Genomic DNA, 14,976 nt, shown 5'->3' on the forward strand with positions numbered 1-14,976 from the left:
AGCCCCATGTTGGGCTTAGAGATTACTTACATATGTACATACATGCATACATAAAACAAACAAACAAATAAATAAATTTTAAAGGGACATGATTACTAACAATAGTGTTTGTTTTGCTGGGTACTGAGTATGAGAAATCGTGAGAAGGTTGAGTGGCGTACATGAAAAACAAAAAAACAAAAGTATGTTTCTACACATCTGAATTAATGCTTTAAAACTGAAACCAATGCCAAGAATATATTATATATTGTATCTTTTTAATGATATCTATTACCATGGTTATGATAAGCATATTTTACACTCATTTATCTATGTAGAGGTGTAAATTTGAAAGAAATTTAAGAAAAGCAACATAAATTTAGAGAATAATAGAACATTCCCTAATAGGACATATACTGTGATTCAGCACCTCTTTACTCCCTTTTTTTAAATGAACAAACAAAAATCATCTAGTTAATTCAGTGAAACACTGAGCCTCTGTTTCCTTCTTATTACCTGGATATGACAGCCTGAAATACCAAAAATGGTAGTTTTTTTTTTATTTTTATTTTTATTTTTTTTTTAATTTTTTTTTAACCTTTATTTATTTTTGAGACAGAGAGAGACAGAGCGTGAATGGGGGAAGGTCAGAGAGAGGGAGACACAGAATCTGAAACAGGCTCCAGGCTCCGAGCTGTCAGCACAGAGCCTGACGCGGGGCTCGAACTCACGGACCGCGAGATCATGACCTGAGCCGAAGTCGGACGCTTAACCGACTGAGCCACCCAGGCGCCCCCAAAAATGGTAGTTTTATGAGAAGCAATATAATGTACAAATTTTACAAATATTTAAAATGCATAAAAGTGCATAAAAATTAGGTTTTGGTTTTTCAAAGTATAAAGCACCTTCCCTATTGATACTCATACCTGGAACACAGTAGAAATACTATTTTCTCACTTTTTAAATAAGAAAAGAACAGTCTAAAACAGGCCTTTAGCTGTCCCAGAGAAGCCTTCGATCAATCATGTTTCTGCGATATCTAATTTTCATTTATCTAACTGGGAACGGATATTGTCAGTAAAGAAAACATTACAAAGCATTCGACAATAAGGGTTGCTGACCACTTATTTCTTCCACTAAGGGAGACATGGCGACTAAGTTGAACTGAATGAGTCAAATAGCCAGATTCACTGAACACAGAGCATGACAAAATAAATGAAATTGAAGCGAAGATGTATCTGTGGCAACTTTGAACATACTGATACATGACATTATAGTATAGTTAGTATTATCTTTTTTTTTTCTTCCTCTATGGGTTCTAGGTTCTTGGCTGAGACCTCCGTAGTAAAAGACAGATTAACAGGAGAAAAACATACGTTTAATAATATGTTTACCTCCTGGATACATGGGAAATACCAGGAAAAGTGAGTAATTCACCCAAAATGACCTAAGCCACCACTTTAAATACTATCTACAGTGGGGTAGATGACAAAGACAAACGACGGTAGAGTTAGAGGGTGAGACCAGTTATGTAAGGTTACCAGGAAAGGCACAGTAAACAAGACACAGGTAAACTTAAATCTGTTCTGCAGATTTAAGTCAATGCTTTCTCCAGAAATAAGCATTTCTAGAGATTTAGAGTCACTGGTTCTTCTTTGTACAGAGAAGGAGACACTCTCACAAAAGGAGATTTCCCTTATAAATATCTCTTACAAAAGGACAACTCTTATGCAGTTTTCAGAGCGTTTCTCCCTGTCTGCTGTTTCTTAAAAATGTTCCACATAAAAATAATCCCTTTGCCAAAGAGACATATTTAGGAGCAGCAAATTCTGCTCCCCTTCGGCTGCATGAGCTTTTGTAAGTTGAAACAGTATTGGTCGGTATAGCCATCCTCTCATATATTCATCATTTTTACATCCATTTTAAAAGAAATGATCCCTATTGACTCCTTTGTGTAATAAAATATCATGTGGCATTCATAGCTGTAAAAGACACATTCATAATTAACATAATTCAAATTCCTACTTGGGGGACAGTGAATCTATTGCTGTTGAAGATACTGCTCTGGCCCAACTATCGACTTAATTGCATTCAACTGGGAAGACATAAGTGCTGAAGTACAACAGGGTCCACTTAGTAGGTGAAACCTTGACCCTGAGACTGTTAGAGGAAGCACATCCTGGTTCCCTTTTCCATCATTCTATTCATGGTAGGTGGACAACTTTCACTTAAAGTCCATAAAATTGTTGCAGCTATCATCAGTTCACAGATTACTCTTTTTTCTGACAGCTAAGATACTTTTAGTTTTCAGCAAGTTGGTGGAGACTCTTCATGGAATATAAATTGGGGTTGTCAGTGGGGGCAGGGGGGAAGTATGTTTTTCCATCAATCAGACCCAATGGAAAATGAAGTCTACTGTGAAATTGTGCCTCTGTCATTCAAGGTCAAGGAATAGTTAAGTAACATCACTCAAAGAGTGAATCTAGTCTACTGTTCCCTGTTCCTTCCAGAATCTAGAAGATTGCTTCTACCTTTTCACACCCTTCACCCAGAGGAGTAGGAATAAAATGACTTTGGAAAAAGGAGAGTTTATTACTTAAGAGAAGAAAATAAATTTCATGACAAGTGTTTCTGTTCCTACCTTGGCCTCCAGTTTTCAGTTCTTCTCACTCCTCAATTTTACTCTAATCTACTCTGCTTTGTGTTCTGGGACCCTGACTTTTATATTCTACTGAGTTCCAGAAGGGGTTAAAAAAATTTTCCCTGAAATATGTCACTGTGGGACACAGCCTATTTTGAGCTGATGGAAGAAATTTTGCCCCTCCCTTAACTACCTAGAAGAATGTAAATTGGATCTCTTTCCCAGAATAAGAGTAACCAGAGATAAATTTTATCTGAGATGACCCATCTGTATGGCAGGGTAAACATCTGATTACCAAGTATCTTGTGAATTGCCCTCCTCCCCTTTCAAGCCCCAGGCCCCTAACCCATTCCTTAACTTGGATGGAATATATATTTCGTTTTACTTTTCTGTCTTTGAACCTCTCATGTATGTGGGGTTCCCATAAGTAAAAGTTAAATTTGATTTTCTTATTAATCTGTCTCATGTCACTTTAACTCTTACACCAGCCAGAAGAAATTTAGAAGGGTCAGAGAAAGTTTTTTGTCCCCAGCACTATCTTTATCTTTATAATTTTAAAAGAACTACAACTAAAAATATTTCATAGAAAATACAAGTATACCTTCAATTTCTCATTCGATAATATAATCTGCTATTAAAAGGCTATGAATTTTTTCACAGTCTATAATAAAACAATGGATGTAGCCTCTACTGACAATAGATGGCACTAAGACCTTTTTTCTCTGCAATCTTGGGTACAATGCTGACATGAAACCTCAGTGAATGATTTTATGCTTTAATAAACATCTGTCTTCTCATTCATATTTTTTGCAAACAAAATTTTTGTTTGTTTCATTTGATTTTAGAAAATATGTCATTTTTTTCTCTGGGAATAAAAAAAATATTATTTGTAATGCACATGTTTACTAGAAAGTACTGTCTTCCCATCATGAGTTATTGAAGTTTCCATACGTGCAGTCATTATTCAATCTCTAAGTCCTTGTACATATCCATTTTACTTCATCTATTTCTCGAAATCGCTTGGGTTAAACAAAACATGGAAAGAAATGTCATATCTAATGCCGTCCCTGAGTTACATTACAATAATATGCACGGAAGAAAGCAGTTTGCTTACCAAGCCGTGAAAACTGCTTCTCTGCTAGAAATACATACGTTCTCCTTGATTGAGTTTTAAAGAACATAGATGTATGCATCTGAAAGTGCATAGAAAGGGAAAATAGGGAAAGATAGAAAGTAGAATGCAAGTGGGTGCACTGATGAGCAACCTGCTGGCTGCCTTTGTCTGATGCAACCGTTTCCCATGAGTTTGAACGTAAATGAAAAGTTCGTCTTGTAGAGCAACTTTTCCTATTACTCCAATTTCGTATCTTGTCTTCTTTTCAGCTTAGTGTAAAGCTATTCAAATCAAGCCCCACTTTTTCTGGTTTTCTAACGTAATTATAGTAGCTTTTTCTTGACAATCAACATCAATGTTACATTCCATGAAATTGCCTTGTATTTTAAAGACTGTATGTGCCACCCATATTTACTTTCTCTTTCTTACTTAGCCTAAAACGGCTGCTATGTAGAGTCCTTATAGACCGTCTATATCCCTCCTGCCATGACTGGATAGGATTAGAGTTCGAATTTCAACATAGCAATTGTAACAGCATCTTTGTACAGTTAAATATGAGTCGTTGGGGCACCTGGGTGGCTCAATTAAGCGTCCAACTCTCGCATTTGGCTCAGGTCAGGATCTTACGGTTCCTTGGATCAAGCCCCATGTCAGGCTCCATGCTGACAGAGCAGAGCCTGCTTGAGATTCTCTCTCCCCCTCTCTCTCTGCTCCTGCTCACACACGCATGCACACGCTCTCAAAATAAATAAAATAAAAATAAATATGAGTCCTGTCTTTGAAAATATTGCACAAGCCTGACAACAAAATAGAAAATGGACTCTATACTATACAGTGCCATTTCTTAGACATACACACACATATGCATTGCACCACACTTAATCATAATAGAATTATATTTGTTTAGTTCAAAATCTGTCACAAGCGTGACCACCAAAATCATTGGTGGTTATTAACACTGGTGAATAAAATAAGGCAAGTTAATACTTAAAGCTGATGACTTTAATTTTGAACATTTTGTGATTTTCCCCCCTTGGCAATCTAATGTCTCCCTCACAGTTCACCAAGGCTGTAAAGTGTAAGTGGAAGGGAAGAGCAGGGCAATCAAAATATGGAATACTGAAAAGGTTGAAGTAGTAAAGTATCTTTCCCAGGATATGTAAGACATTAAGATTTTGATATTTTATATTAGTACAGAGATTACATTGGGAAAGGAAAATGGCACAACAAAAAGTCATTATTTTTAAATGACTATTTCATAAAGATTCTGTAGTAGAAAATTGATCTCTTTCTTTTATTCTCAAATCTTAACATTTTTTGTCATAATTTTAAGCTACATTTATTTAAGCTCACCTAAAACTTATATATATATATATATATTTATATATATACTTATATATATTTAAGTATATATATATTATATATATATATAAGTATATATATATTTATATATATACTTATATATATATAAGTATATATATAAGTATATATATATTTATATATATACTTATATATATATAAGTATATATATATGTATATTTATATATATACTTAAATATATATAAGTATATATATATATATTTATATATATACTTATATATATTTAAGTATATATATATATATTTATATATATACTTATATATATTTAAGTATATATATATATATTTATATATATACTTATATATATTTAAGTATATAATATATTTATATATATACTTATATATATTTAAGTATATAATATATTTATATATATACTTATATATATTTAAGTATATATATATATATTTATATATATACATATATATATATATATATAATATAAAGTTACATAGAGGTTTGGAAGTTTCTATGTTGGAATTCTGTGTACTTATTGGCATTATAGATCCCAAACTTTAAAATAATGCCTAACGATATGTACTGTAATACACATAGAGTTGATAGTCAATAAAATGTTATTTATATTGAAATAAGGCTTTTGAGGGCTTGAGGGTTACATCCTGTACACTGAAATTCTAACTAGTTATATTATTAGAAGTTCAGAAAATCTTTTAGCTGAGTAACTTTCCTTTCTGCATATTTGTGTTAAGTTTTCTGTCACTGCTCTTCCCTTTAGTTGTTTTCTCTTACTTTAAGATTCAGGTCATTAAAACAGACGGTAGTCAATTCTCTCAAGAGTTCTCATCCTGTAGAGTTTTGATGAATGTATCAGTCTGAACACAGGGATTTGCCTAATTTATTATTTCCCAAGATGACACAATACATTTTTAGGACAACTTATGGCAAGTTGCAAATCAGGTGCGCATTCATTCTATCAGAAACAATATTTAAACATCCACTCTCTCCTGGAGTATTGTTCCAGACTAGCAATTCTTAGTGTGGCCCCTGCTACATTTCAGGGATCCAGGAGGTGAAATAATTTTCATAATTATACTAAGATGGTATCTGCCTTTTTCACTGTTAATCTCTCAGGAGAGGGTGGTGAAGTCTTCTAGGAGCTTTAGGATATGAGATATCACAAAAGATTGACTATAGAAACATCAGTGAAATCCAACTCTCATATTGTCAAGCATTAAAAAGATGGGCAAAAATATACAATAAAGTCACTTTTTCTTACTAAACATGTTTTGCTTTAGAAAATGTATTTTTAAAATAAGTTACTTTTTGTTAATATGTTTATTATAGTTACTTAAGGGGCACCTGAGTGATTCAATTGGTTAAGCGCCCGACTTCTGCTCAGGTCATGATCTTGCGGTTCATGAGTTTGAGACCCGCATCAGACTCTGTGCTGACAGCTCAGAGCCTGGAGTCTGCTTTGGATTCTGTGTCTTCCTTTCTCTCTGCCCCTCCCCTGCTTGTGCTCTGTCTCTCTGTCCCCAAAATAAATAAATATCAAAAAATCTTTAAAAAAATTAATTAGTAATGAAGAGAGACTAAGTAGCTTTGCATAGTTTTAAATTGTAATTCCTATAAAGGTAAATTTGACAGGTATTACATAAAAAAAGATGTTTGGGGTCCTTAATAATATTGAAAGATCCGAAGGGACCCTGACACAACAAGGTTTCTAAGTTGTTGTTCTAGATTCTAGACTCTAGAGTGCTAACGAGGCTTTTCCATCATATTTCTGACAATTCATATCACAGTAGTATAGCCCACGTTAAGATGGGTTGTGGCTATCTTCCTGTTGTTGCTTGTTCTCACTTTTTGCAAAAACATTGCTTCCAGTCCTCAAGCAGCATATGCCATTAGGATGATGAGAACACCTGGAAGGAATGTCTAATAAATAGTGATGTTTCGTTGCTCCAGTTCTCTCATTCCCAATGATTCTTTAGGGATGCAAAAGAAAGACCTCAGATTATAGTTTTTAAAGTTTTCCTTATCCTCTTTTTAGCTGCTGCTTGGGTAAAAACCTAGCTCCAGGTAGAAAGCTCTACATCTTGAAGGGAAGAAGTCCCCGCTCCGGAATACACCACTTGAGCATGTGAAGAATTTCTAGAAGTCTTGTCTGAAGACAGTCAAGACCCAACAAACTCAGAAGAGCTGTCTACCTTCCCCTTAACTGCTTGAAAGGAGTTAGGAGGCCCATACCTGGAGAGAGATAATACCAAAGAAACTTTATCACAAAGACTTATTTGCATGGCTTGGCAAACATTTGTTTACCAAACATTTGCTCTTCTCATCTTCCTGTGAACTGCCTTCCTCCTCTTTGACATCCCTGACCTACTGTACCACCTTCTTCGCTCAGGATGACATATAAGCCTCAATTGCTTGACTGCCTTGGATCTCAAGTTTTTGGGACTCCCATATGCATGAATTTTCTTTTCTCCTTTTAATACATCTTACTTCTAATTATTAGACCAATCAGAGAATTTAGAAGGGAAGAAAAGTTTTCCCCCCTTACAGTATGATTATACAGTACTTAACCATCTAGCTTGCCCAGCTGTGTAATTAAGCATGATTCAATATACATTCTAAGACCCTTAAAACTAATTATGTATTCTCACTTCTTTTGCACTTTTTTGTTTAGTATCTGCTGCCTTACATGACAATTCATATCCACACTGCACTAAACAAATTATATCATTGCAGGTCTCCCATTTTTTTCTCTTTGTGTTTACTGGATCAAAAACTGAACTGGACGCATGTTTATTACACAGAGTTTTTCTCATCTAGCATCGAGTATAATTCCACAGGCTTTGGATACAAACTACTTGGTTAGAACCTTAGCTCTGCCATGAGTTAATTTATATGACCTAGAGCAAATTAACAACATCTCCAGATCTCTATTTGTTCATCAGTAATACTGTGAAAAATAAAAGTATCTGTTTTATGAGGTTATTGTTAGAACTATATGGGTTGAAACATGGAAAGTTCATAAACATGCAGGAACACAGAAAACTTTGAATTACTGTTTGTTATGATTTTCTTATTTTATTGATTTCTCTATTTATTCTTATTGATGACCCTCATTTCTTCCCCTGCTTAGTTTCATTGAATTTTGACATAATCTTTCAGTCTAATGTGATGTGGGAAGCAAAGGCAAAAGAAAAAATTAACTTTCCTCACTATTTACAGCTCATTGACAAGTCCTTAAAACAGGCGAAGAGACCCTCCTTTGGGAACTCAGTTGCCTGGATGTTGAGACTTTGCTCAGGGCAAAAGGCAATCTTAGCCTGATCCCCCAGCGTCTACTTTAAACATATAAAAATTCCTCTGGAAACTTCCTTTATCTCTAACCTCCTAAATATATGTTAGCAATCATCCCCCACGCATATAGCCCACTGAAGGGTCTAGTGACTGAGGGTTTACTAACTAGTAATAAATGACTTTTTCTTAACAATAGCTAGCCCCCTCAAGGTCCTGGAAACATTGTTTCCAAAATACCTTGGAGGCTTGTGCTGTCCCTAACCCCTCCCAACTTGAAAATATATAATCAGCCATTCCTCATGATGCCACTGCAGCACTTTCTGCCCACGAATCCTGTCCCCGTGCCTTAATAGAACCACCTTTTTGCACCCAGCGCTTCTCATGGATTCTTTCTTGGCTGTCCACTCTGAACCCTAACATTTCCACATCATAATGAATCCATTAGTTTTCTTTCTGCAAACATGCAAACAAGTTACTTGAGAGACAGAAGTCGACTAAATTCACATTGTATTGAATTGTCTTTTTTAAATTAAAATTATAACTTGAATTTGTCTTTTCTTACTTTCAGATACATTTTTAATTTTGTTTTAATGTCTATTCATTTTTGAGAGAGAGAGACAGAGCATGAGCAGAGAAGAGAGGAAGACACAGAATCTGAAGCAGGCTCCAAGCTCTGAGCTGTCAGCACAGAGCCTGACACGGGGCTCGAACCCACAAACCCTGAGACCATGACCTGAGCTGAAGTCGGACACTTAACCGACTGAGCCACCCAAGTACCCATAAAATTTCAGATATTAACTGTGCCCTAAAAGCTGACATGCAAACGATATTTTGGGCACTTAATTCTTTCCAGTTTTATTCCGATATAATTGACATATAATATTGTATTGGTTTTAGGTATACAACATGACTATTTGACACAGGTGTATGTTGCAAAATGATTACCATTATAAGCTTAGTTAACACCCATAACCTCACATAATTACTTTAAAAAAATTTTTTTTTCGTTCTTATAGGTTTCTTCTCTTTCTCTCTTTCTCTCTCATACACACAGTTATGATCATTTTTTAACTTGAAAGCTCATATTAAGAATGAAAATGCTTTTGAGGAAGAAAAAAAGATATGTGGTCAACAAAATATAATGAAACCTATACCATAGTTCTAGGTATGAAATACTTTTCTAGGAAAAATCATAATTCCAATTTCGTTGTAAACCAGAGCTATCCATTCTAATATGAAATTATATTAAAACACAAATTAATTTAAAACCTGAAGTAATCCAAATCCAGAAAAATTATAACAGCTATGAAGAGAAAGCAGATTAGAATATTTTCTTTATTGATAATAATGGCATTAATCTCTCACAAACTCCAAACTTGTTTGTTTAAACTAAGCTCAGTTGGATAAGAAAGTAATTTTAGCAGCAACAACCTTTGTCTAAGAGGTGGTCTGTTTTTGAGCCTAAGCCCTCATAGAGTCAAATACAATGTGCATCAGTTTTTAAATGTATATGCAGAAAAATAATGCACTCTATTTTATAGGTAAGTTAGGTGGTTAAGTCATGTGATTATACATGATGATAATTTTTTTTACTTATGCAATTCCCTTTTTAAATATCATATCCTCAGAGAGAATTTATTAACTATGTTTTCTCTTATCCTGACCTATTTTTTCCATAGCAATTTCAAATCCTGGAAAAACTGTATTTCTTAATTTGTTTATAATTTATTATCTATCTTCACTAGAATGTAACCTCAGTGAAACCAAGGATATTTTCCTGTGTTCTGATGTATGTATTTCCAGCTTCCAGAAGCATTCCTAGTTCATACTACAATGAATATATTTAGACATAATATTTATAAAACCTCTTCAGAATATTTAATTTCATTTAAAAATACACTTTAGGGTATAATTCAATTATTATATTAAATGAACTTTGCAAGAGTCTACAAATAAATGAAAGCAATGACTACACACACACACACACACACACACACACACACACATATTAAAAGTTAGGGTCATTAGTTATTAATTTGATTGATGTGACCAGAAATCTATTTCAGAGATCCTCTACATTTAAATGTCTTTTCTCACTAAACACAAGGTGATTTTTAAAATTATATCTCTACCATATACATTTTTTTAATGTTTGTTTATTTTTGAGAGACAGAGAGATACAGAGCACGAGCCGAGGAGGGACAGAGACACACAGAATCTAAAGCAGGCTCCAGGCTCTGAGTTGTCAGAACATAACGGGGTTCGAACCCATGAACTGTGAGATCATGACTTGAGCTAAAGTCGGCCGCCTAACTGACTTAGCACCTAGGCATCCCATTGATCTACCGTATTTTTAAATATTTGGGGAAAATCAAGAAAGTTATCTCATTTATCCTAACAAAATGAGTATGTTCCAATTAACTAAATATGAGTGCTAGTGATTAAGGATCAGTTATTTTTTCCATCTTGGAAACTGAAATAGAAGTTTGAAAGGGATTCTATCATTTGAAGATTTAGTTAGCCTCCTTATAATAAGGAAGTCATTGATAAGCATGTTATTTTTAGTTATCTAACCTCACTACCACTGTAAAACTCTAAAATACAGACACAGTGACTACACATCTACAGGATGAAATTAATTTTATTTTTATTTGTCATAGAATCAGGTTAAAAATGTGAATAAGCTTTTATAATTTTGGATAGTATGTTCATACCATCCAGTGTAATTTATAAGCTAAACAAAATATGGTAAGTAAACTTTAGAGAATAAGGGGGTAGGGGCATTGTTTATATGAGCTGTCACTCTCCAAAACAGTTAAAGTGTGGCATGGTACAAATCCTAAATTGCAGTTATTTAGGACAAATGTCATAAACATGAAGATACTTGGATAAGGGAAATCAAGCAATAGTTGCAAATACAAGATCAATGACAAGACTGCCAGTTGTTCTGCTGTATTGACTTATTACTTATTCTGAAGTAATGGAAATTTTAGGGGCATCTGGATGGCTCAGTTAAGCAACTGACTCTTGATCTCAGCTCAGGTCTTGACTCACAGTCATGAGTTCAAGTACCCGGTAGGCTCTGTCCTGGGTGTGAAGCCTGCTTAAAATAATAATAATAATAATAATAATAATAATAATAATAATAATAGAAATTTTACCTAGTGCCAGCTAAAATGTAGCTAAAGCCTACATGTCCCAGATTTCCTCGCAGTTTAAGGTTGCCATTTGACTAGGTGCCAGTCAATGGGACTTGGAAGAAATATGGTGTGCAACTTAAAAATCATGCCCTTAAAGAGAAAGACCATGCCCTCCTTTTTCCCTTTATTACGTTTTGTTGTCCTGAAAAACATCATTGTGGCAGTAGCTGTAAAATCCATCACAAAACACAAGTTGAAAACCATAGATCAATGAAGCAGAACACAAGGAAGTAAGAGTCTTAGTCACCTGATGTTTTCATCAAGTATGTTGTTCTACTAAACCTTGATAGTCAACCTCTGGATCAAAAGACAGAAAAATAAAATTGTGTATTTTTTATGTTCACTATCCTTCATAGATTCTTTGTTATAGTATCTTGAAGTATATTCTAATACAAGTTCAATCCAGAAGTTATAAGGATAGATAATGCTAACAGTGAGCAATTTTCTTCTTAAATGGGTAATTCAGTAAAGTGTATGTTGCTGCAAGATATTATCATATATACGCTCCATATGTGTCCACCTAAAACATATGCTGAGACTTTGGTACAGAAAGTTTTTTAAGGAATGCTTTAACAACAAGGCAATAAATACTCTTGCAACAGTAGCTCTGCACAGAATGAGGATGTGAATTGGATACAGTTGCTTAGATGCTCTCTCAGGGAGCTGAGAATGTGAATTGGATGTAGTCGCTTAGATGGTCTCTCAGGGAGCTCTGGCACTGGTTTGAATTAAGGTGAGGGAGTCAGATACTCATGCCATGACATCAACCACTTAATGGATATAGTTTGTCAATTTCCACCGAGGGACCCACCTGTAAGACATCATGAGCCAACTCTGCAGCAGCCAGGGATAGAAGTCCTTCTGCTCTGAAGGGAGTTTGGGGTGGCACAGTGCCCAAAACGTCCACCACTTGCACCACTAAGATCCACCCCTTTCAATTAGTATATACATTCCATCTGGGAATAGTTCTTTCAGGACTGTCATTCCTTTGTCTTGATATTACAACTGATATTCATCACTTTTGGTTCCCCTTGCCCTTAGCAAACGCTGCTCATGGTCTTGGAGATTTATTTAGTGAAGCGACCCAGGCTTTCTTCTGTGAGGGTTCTGAGCCCTTGTTCCATGTACCTTTTCTGGCTCCTGCATTTCAACAATTATCATAAAAACTGAGTAAAAGTGTACCAAGAGAGACAAACCTGTCACTTAATTCAGTAAAAAACATATTCTTCCCATTACCAGTTTTGTAATAGTAACTCTACTCCTTTACAATTAATGCTGATTGATTAACCAGGATCAATTATTCCTGCCAGCAAGATGACTCCTTTCCTTGCCTGTTATTCTAGTGGAACAAAGAGTGTGAAGAAGCTGGTTGTACATAAAGCTTAATGTTTAATGGAACTCTCCTTCTGTTCCCTGATGGAAGTGTTCTGGCTTTATGAACAGAACCTCTGGACCTGTCAAGCTGAAAATTGCAAGAATGGAGAGCACAGATTTCCCGAGTAGGCAACTAAGAGTGATAGTTAATGGGGCCACTCTTACTTTCACTCCTCTATCTCCAGACTCCTATAGTTTACCTGATGGGTATTCAGAGCCACGTCAGAAGAAGTCTAAGATGAGTGCTGAGTTTCTGGTTGAATCACTGGAGAGTTGGTGCTGTCAGGAATGGTGCTATCATCCCTTGAGAAAGGAACAGCAAGACAAAGCAAGTCCGGGAACTGGGAAATGGTAAGTGCTAGGTTTAACATGCTCTAAGACCTACAATCAGTCAGAGATTTACAATTGACAATATCTGTCCCCAAATTTCAAGAGATATGTCCATGCATATGTTATGTCTATATTTTTGTTTAAGTTTGTACATATGAGTTCGTCCATATACTCGAGCATGCTAAAACTAATCTCTGGCATTTCTTTTCACCCCAAGAATAGTATTATCACTTTTATATGCTATTTCCATATATTTTTTTTAGTTTTTTTCTGCATTATAATTACTTCAAACATCTTTTCTTCAGTCTGTCTTATTTTTTTTTATATTTCCAGTGTATTCTATTTTATATTAATTTATTTTAGACACTTTTTCTGGATGACTGTTTTTAAATAATCATCTATCATTCAAAATGTTATATCTATTTTACATTCTAGAAATCATTTTGAAAAGATATCGATACCCAATTTTCCTCTACTTCTTTTTAGATACTTTACTTCAGTGAATTTTGCGACTACTTCAATTTCCTCAACCTGTTTCTTGCACCTGTGCTCCGTGCATCTGTTGTTTTTATCACTCTATTTCCCATCCTATTACCTAACTCTGCATCCAATTAAAAAAAAAAGTCAACTGCAAATGTTATCCATTTTCTAGAAATATAATTATCTCCTTTCTCATTTTAATTTTAAAATATTTTAAAATATTAAAAATTTAATATTTAAATTTTTATGATCTTTATGTTAAAAAAGTATTTTTTATAATTTTGAAGTATTTAAATTTTAAAAATAGACTTATTATAGTTTTTAAATAATATTTTAAATTTTATTCAAACAAAAATATTTTTTATATATTTCTTGGACTCATCTAACTCTGGTTGGTATAAATACTAATTATTACATGTTAGACAACATGCTTTGTACCTCAGATGTAAAATTGATTTAGTTTCCAGCAGCCTGGAATATTGTTACAGAAGCATTTAAACTATTTTTCATCCAAGGTGTCTGTCCTTTCACTTAGTTTTATGGGCAGAAACTATTATTTTAACTTGTTTGAATTCTCTGTGGATACCTTGGGTACACCTTCCTAATGTCTCTCTAAGGTGTGTGCACCAAGAAAAATCATTTCATAATTTTCTCCTTTCTAGGTTATGTGGTCAGTTAAAGTAGTTATTTTATCCAGAGTCATGAGCCAAGGTTTGTGTAAAATATGCTATATTCCGTTTCTAAAATAAATCACACACATGGTAAGCATTGTTTTTTGCAAAGAGTGGAGAAAGGATCTGGGGACAATTAAATATTTCTTCACACAAGTATCTTTTCACTGCTTACTATACATCAGACACAATTCTAGTCCCTGAAACTAGAGCACATAATAGGACCAAAAAGTTTCTCAAGATTTTAGAAGGAGAAAGAACAAAAATATATAATATTGCGGATGGCAATAAATGACATAAAGAGAAGGAAATCAGGGTGTGGGAAACCAAGAATGGCAGAATACCGTGGCTTCGTCAGTGATCTGAGAAGGCCTGTGGGTAGTGGGGGGTTTGAGCACAGAAAGTGAGAAGCAAGCCATTGACCACGTGATGAAAAACTGCAAAAGAAAACCATATGCAGGGGCTCTGAGGAAGAAGAAGGCCTAGTGTGGCTCTTAAGGAACAGATAGTTAAACAGTGTGACTGAGGGGCGCCTGGGTGGCG

The sequence above is a fragment of the Neofelis nebulosa genome, chromosome 5, assembly GCF_028018385.1.
Source record: "Neofelis nebulosa isolate mNeoNeb1 chromosome 5, mNeoNeb1.pri, whole genome shotgun sequence".
In the NCBI taxonomy this organism is placed as follows: Eukaryota; Metazoa; Chordata; class Mammalia; order Carnivora; family Felidae; genus Neofelis; species Neofelis nebulosa.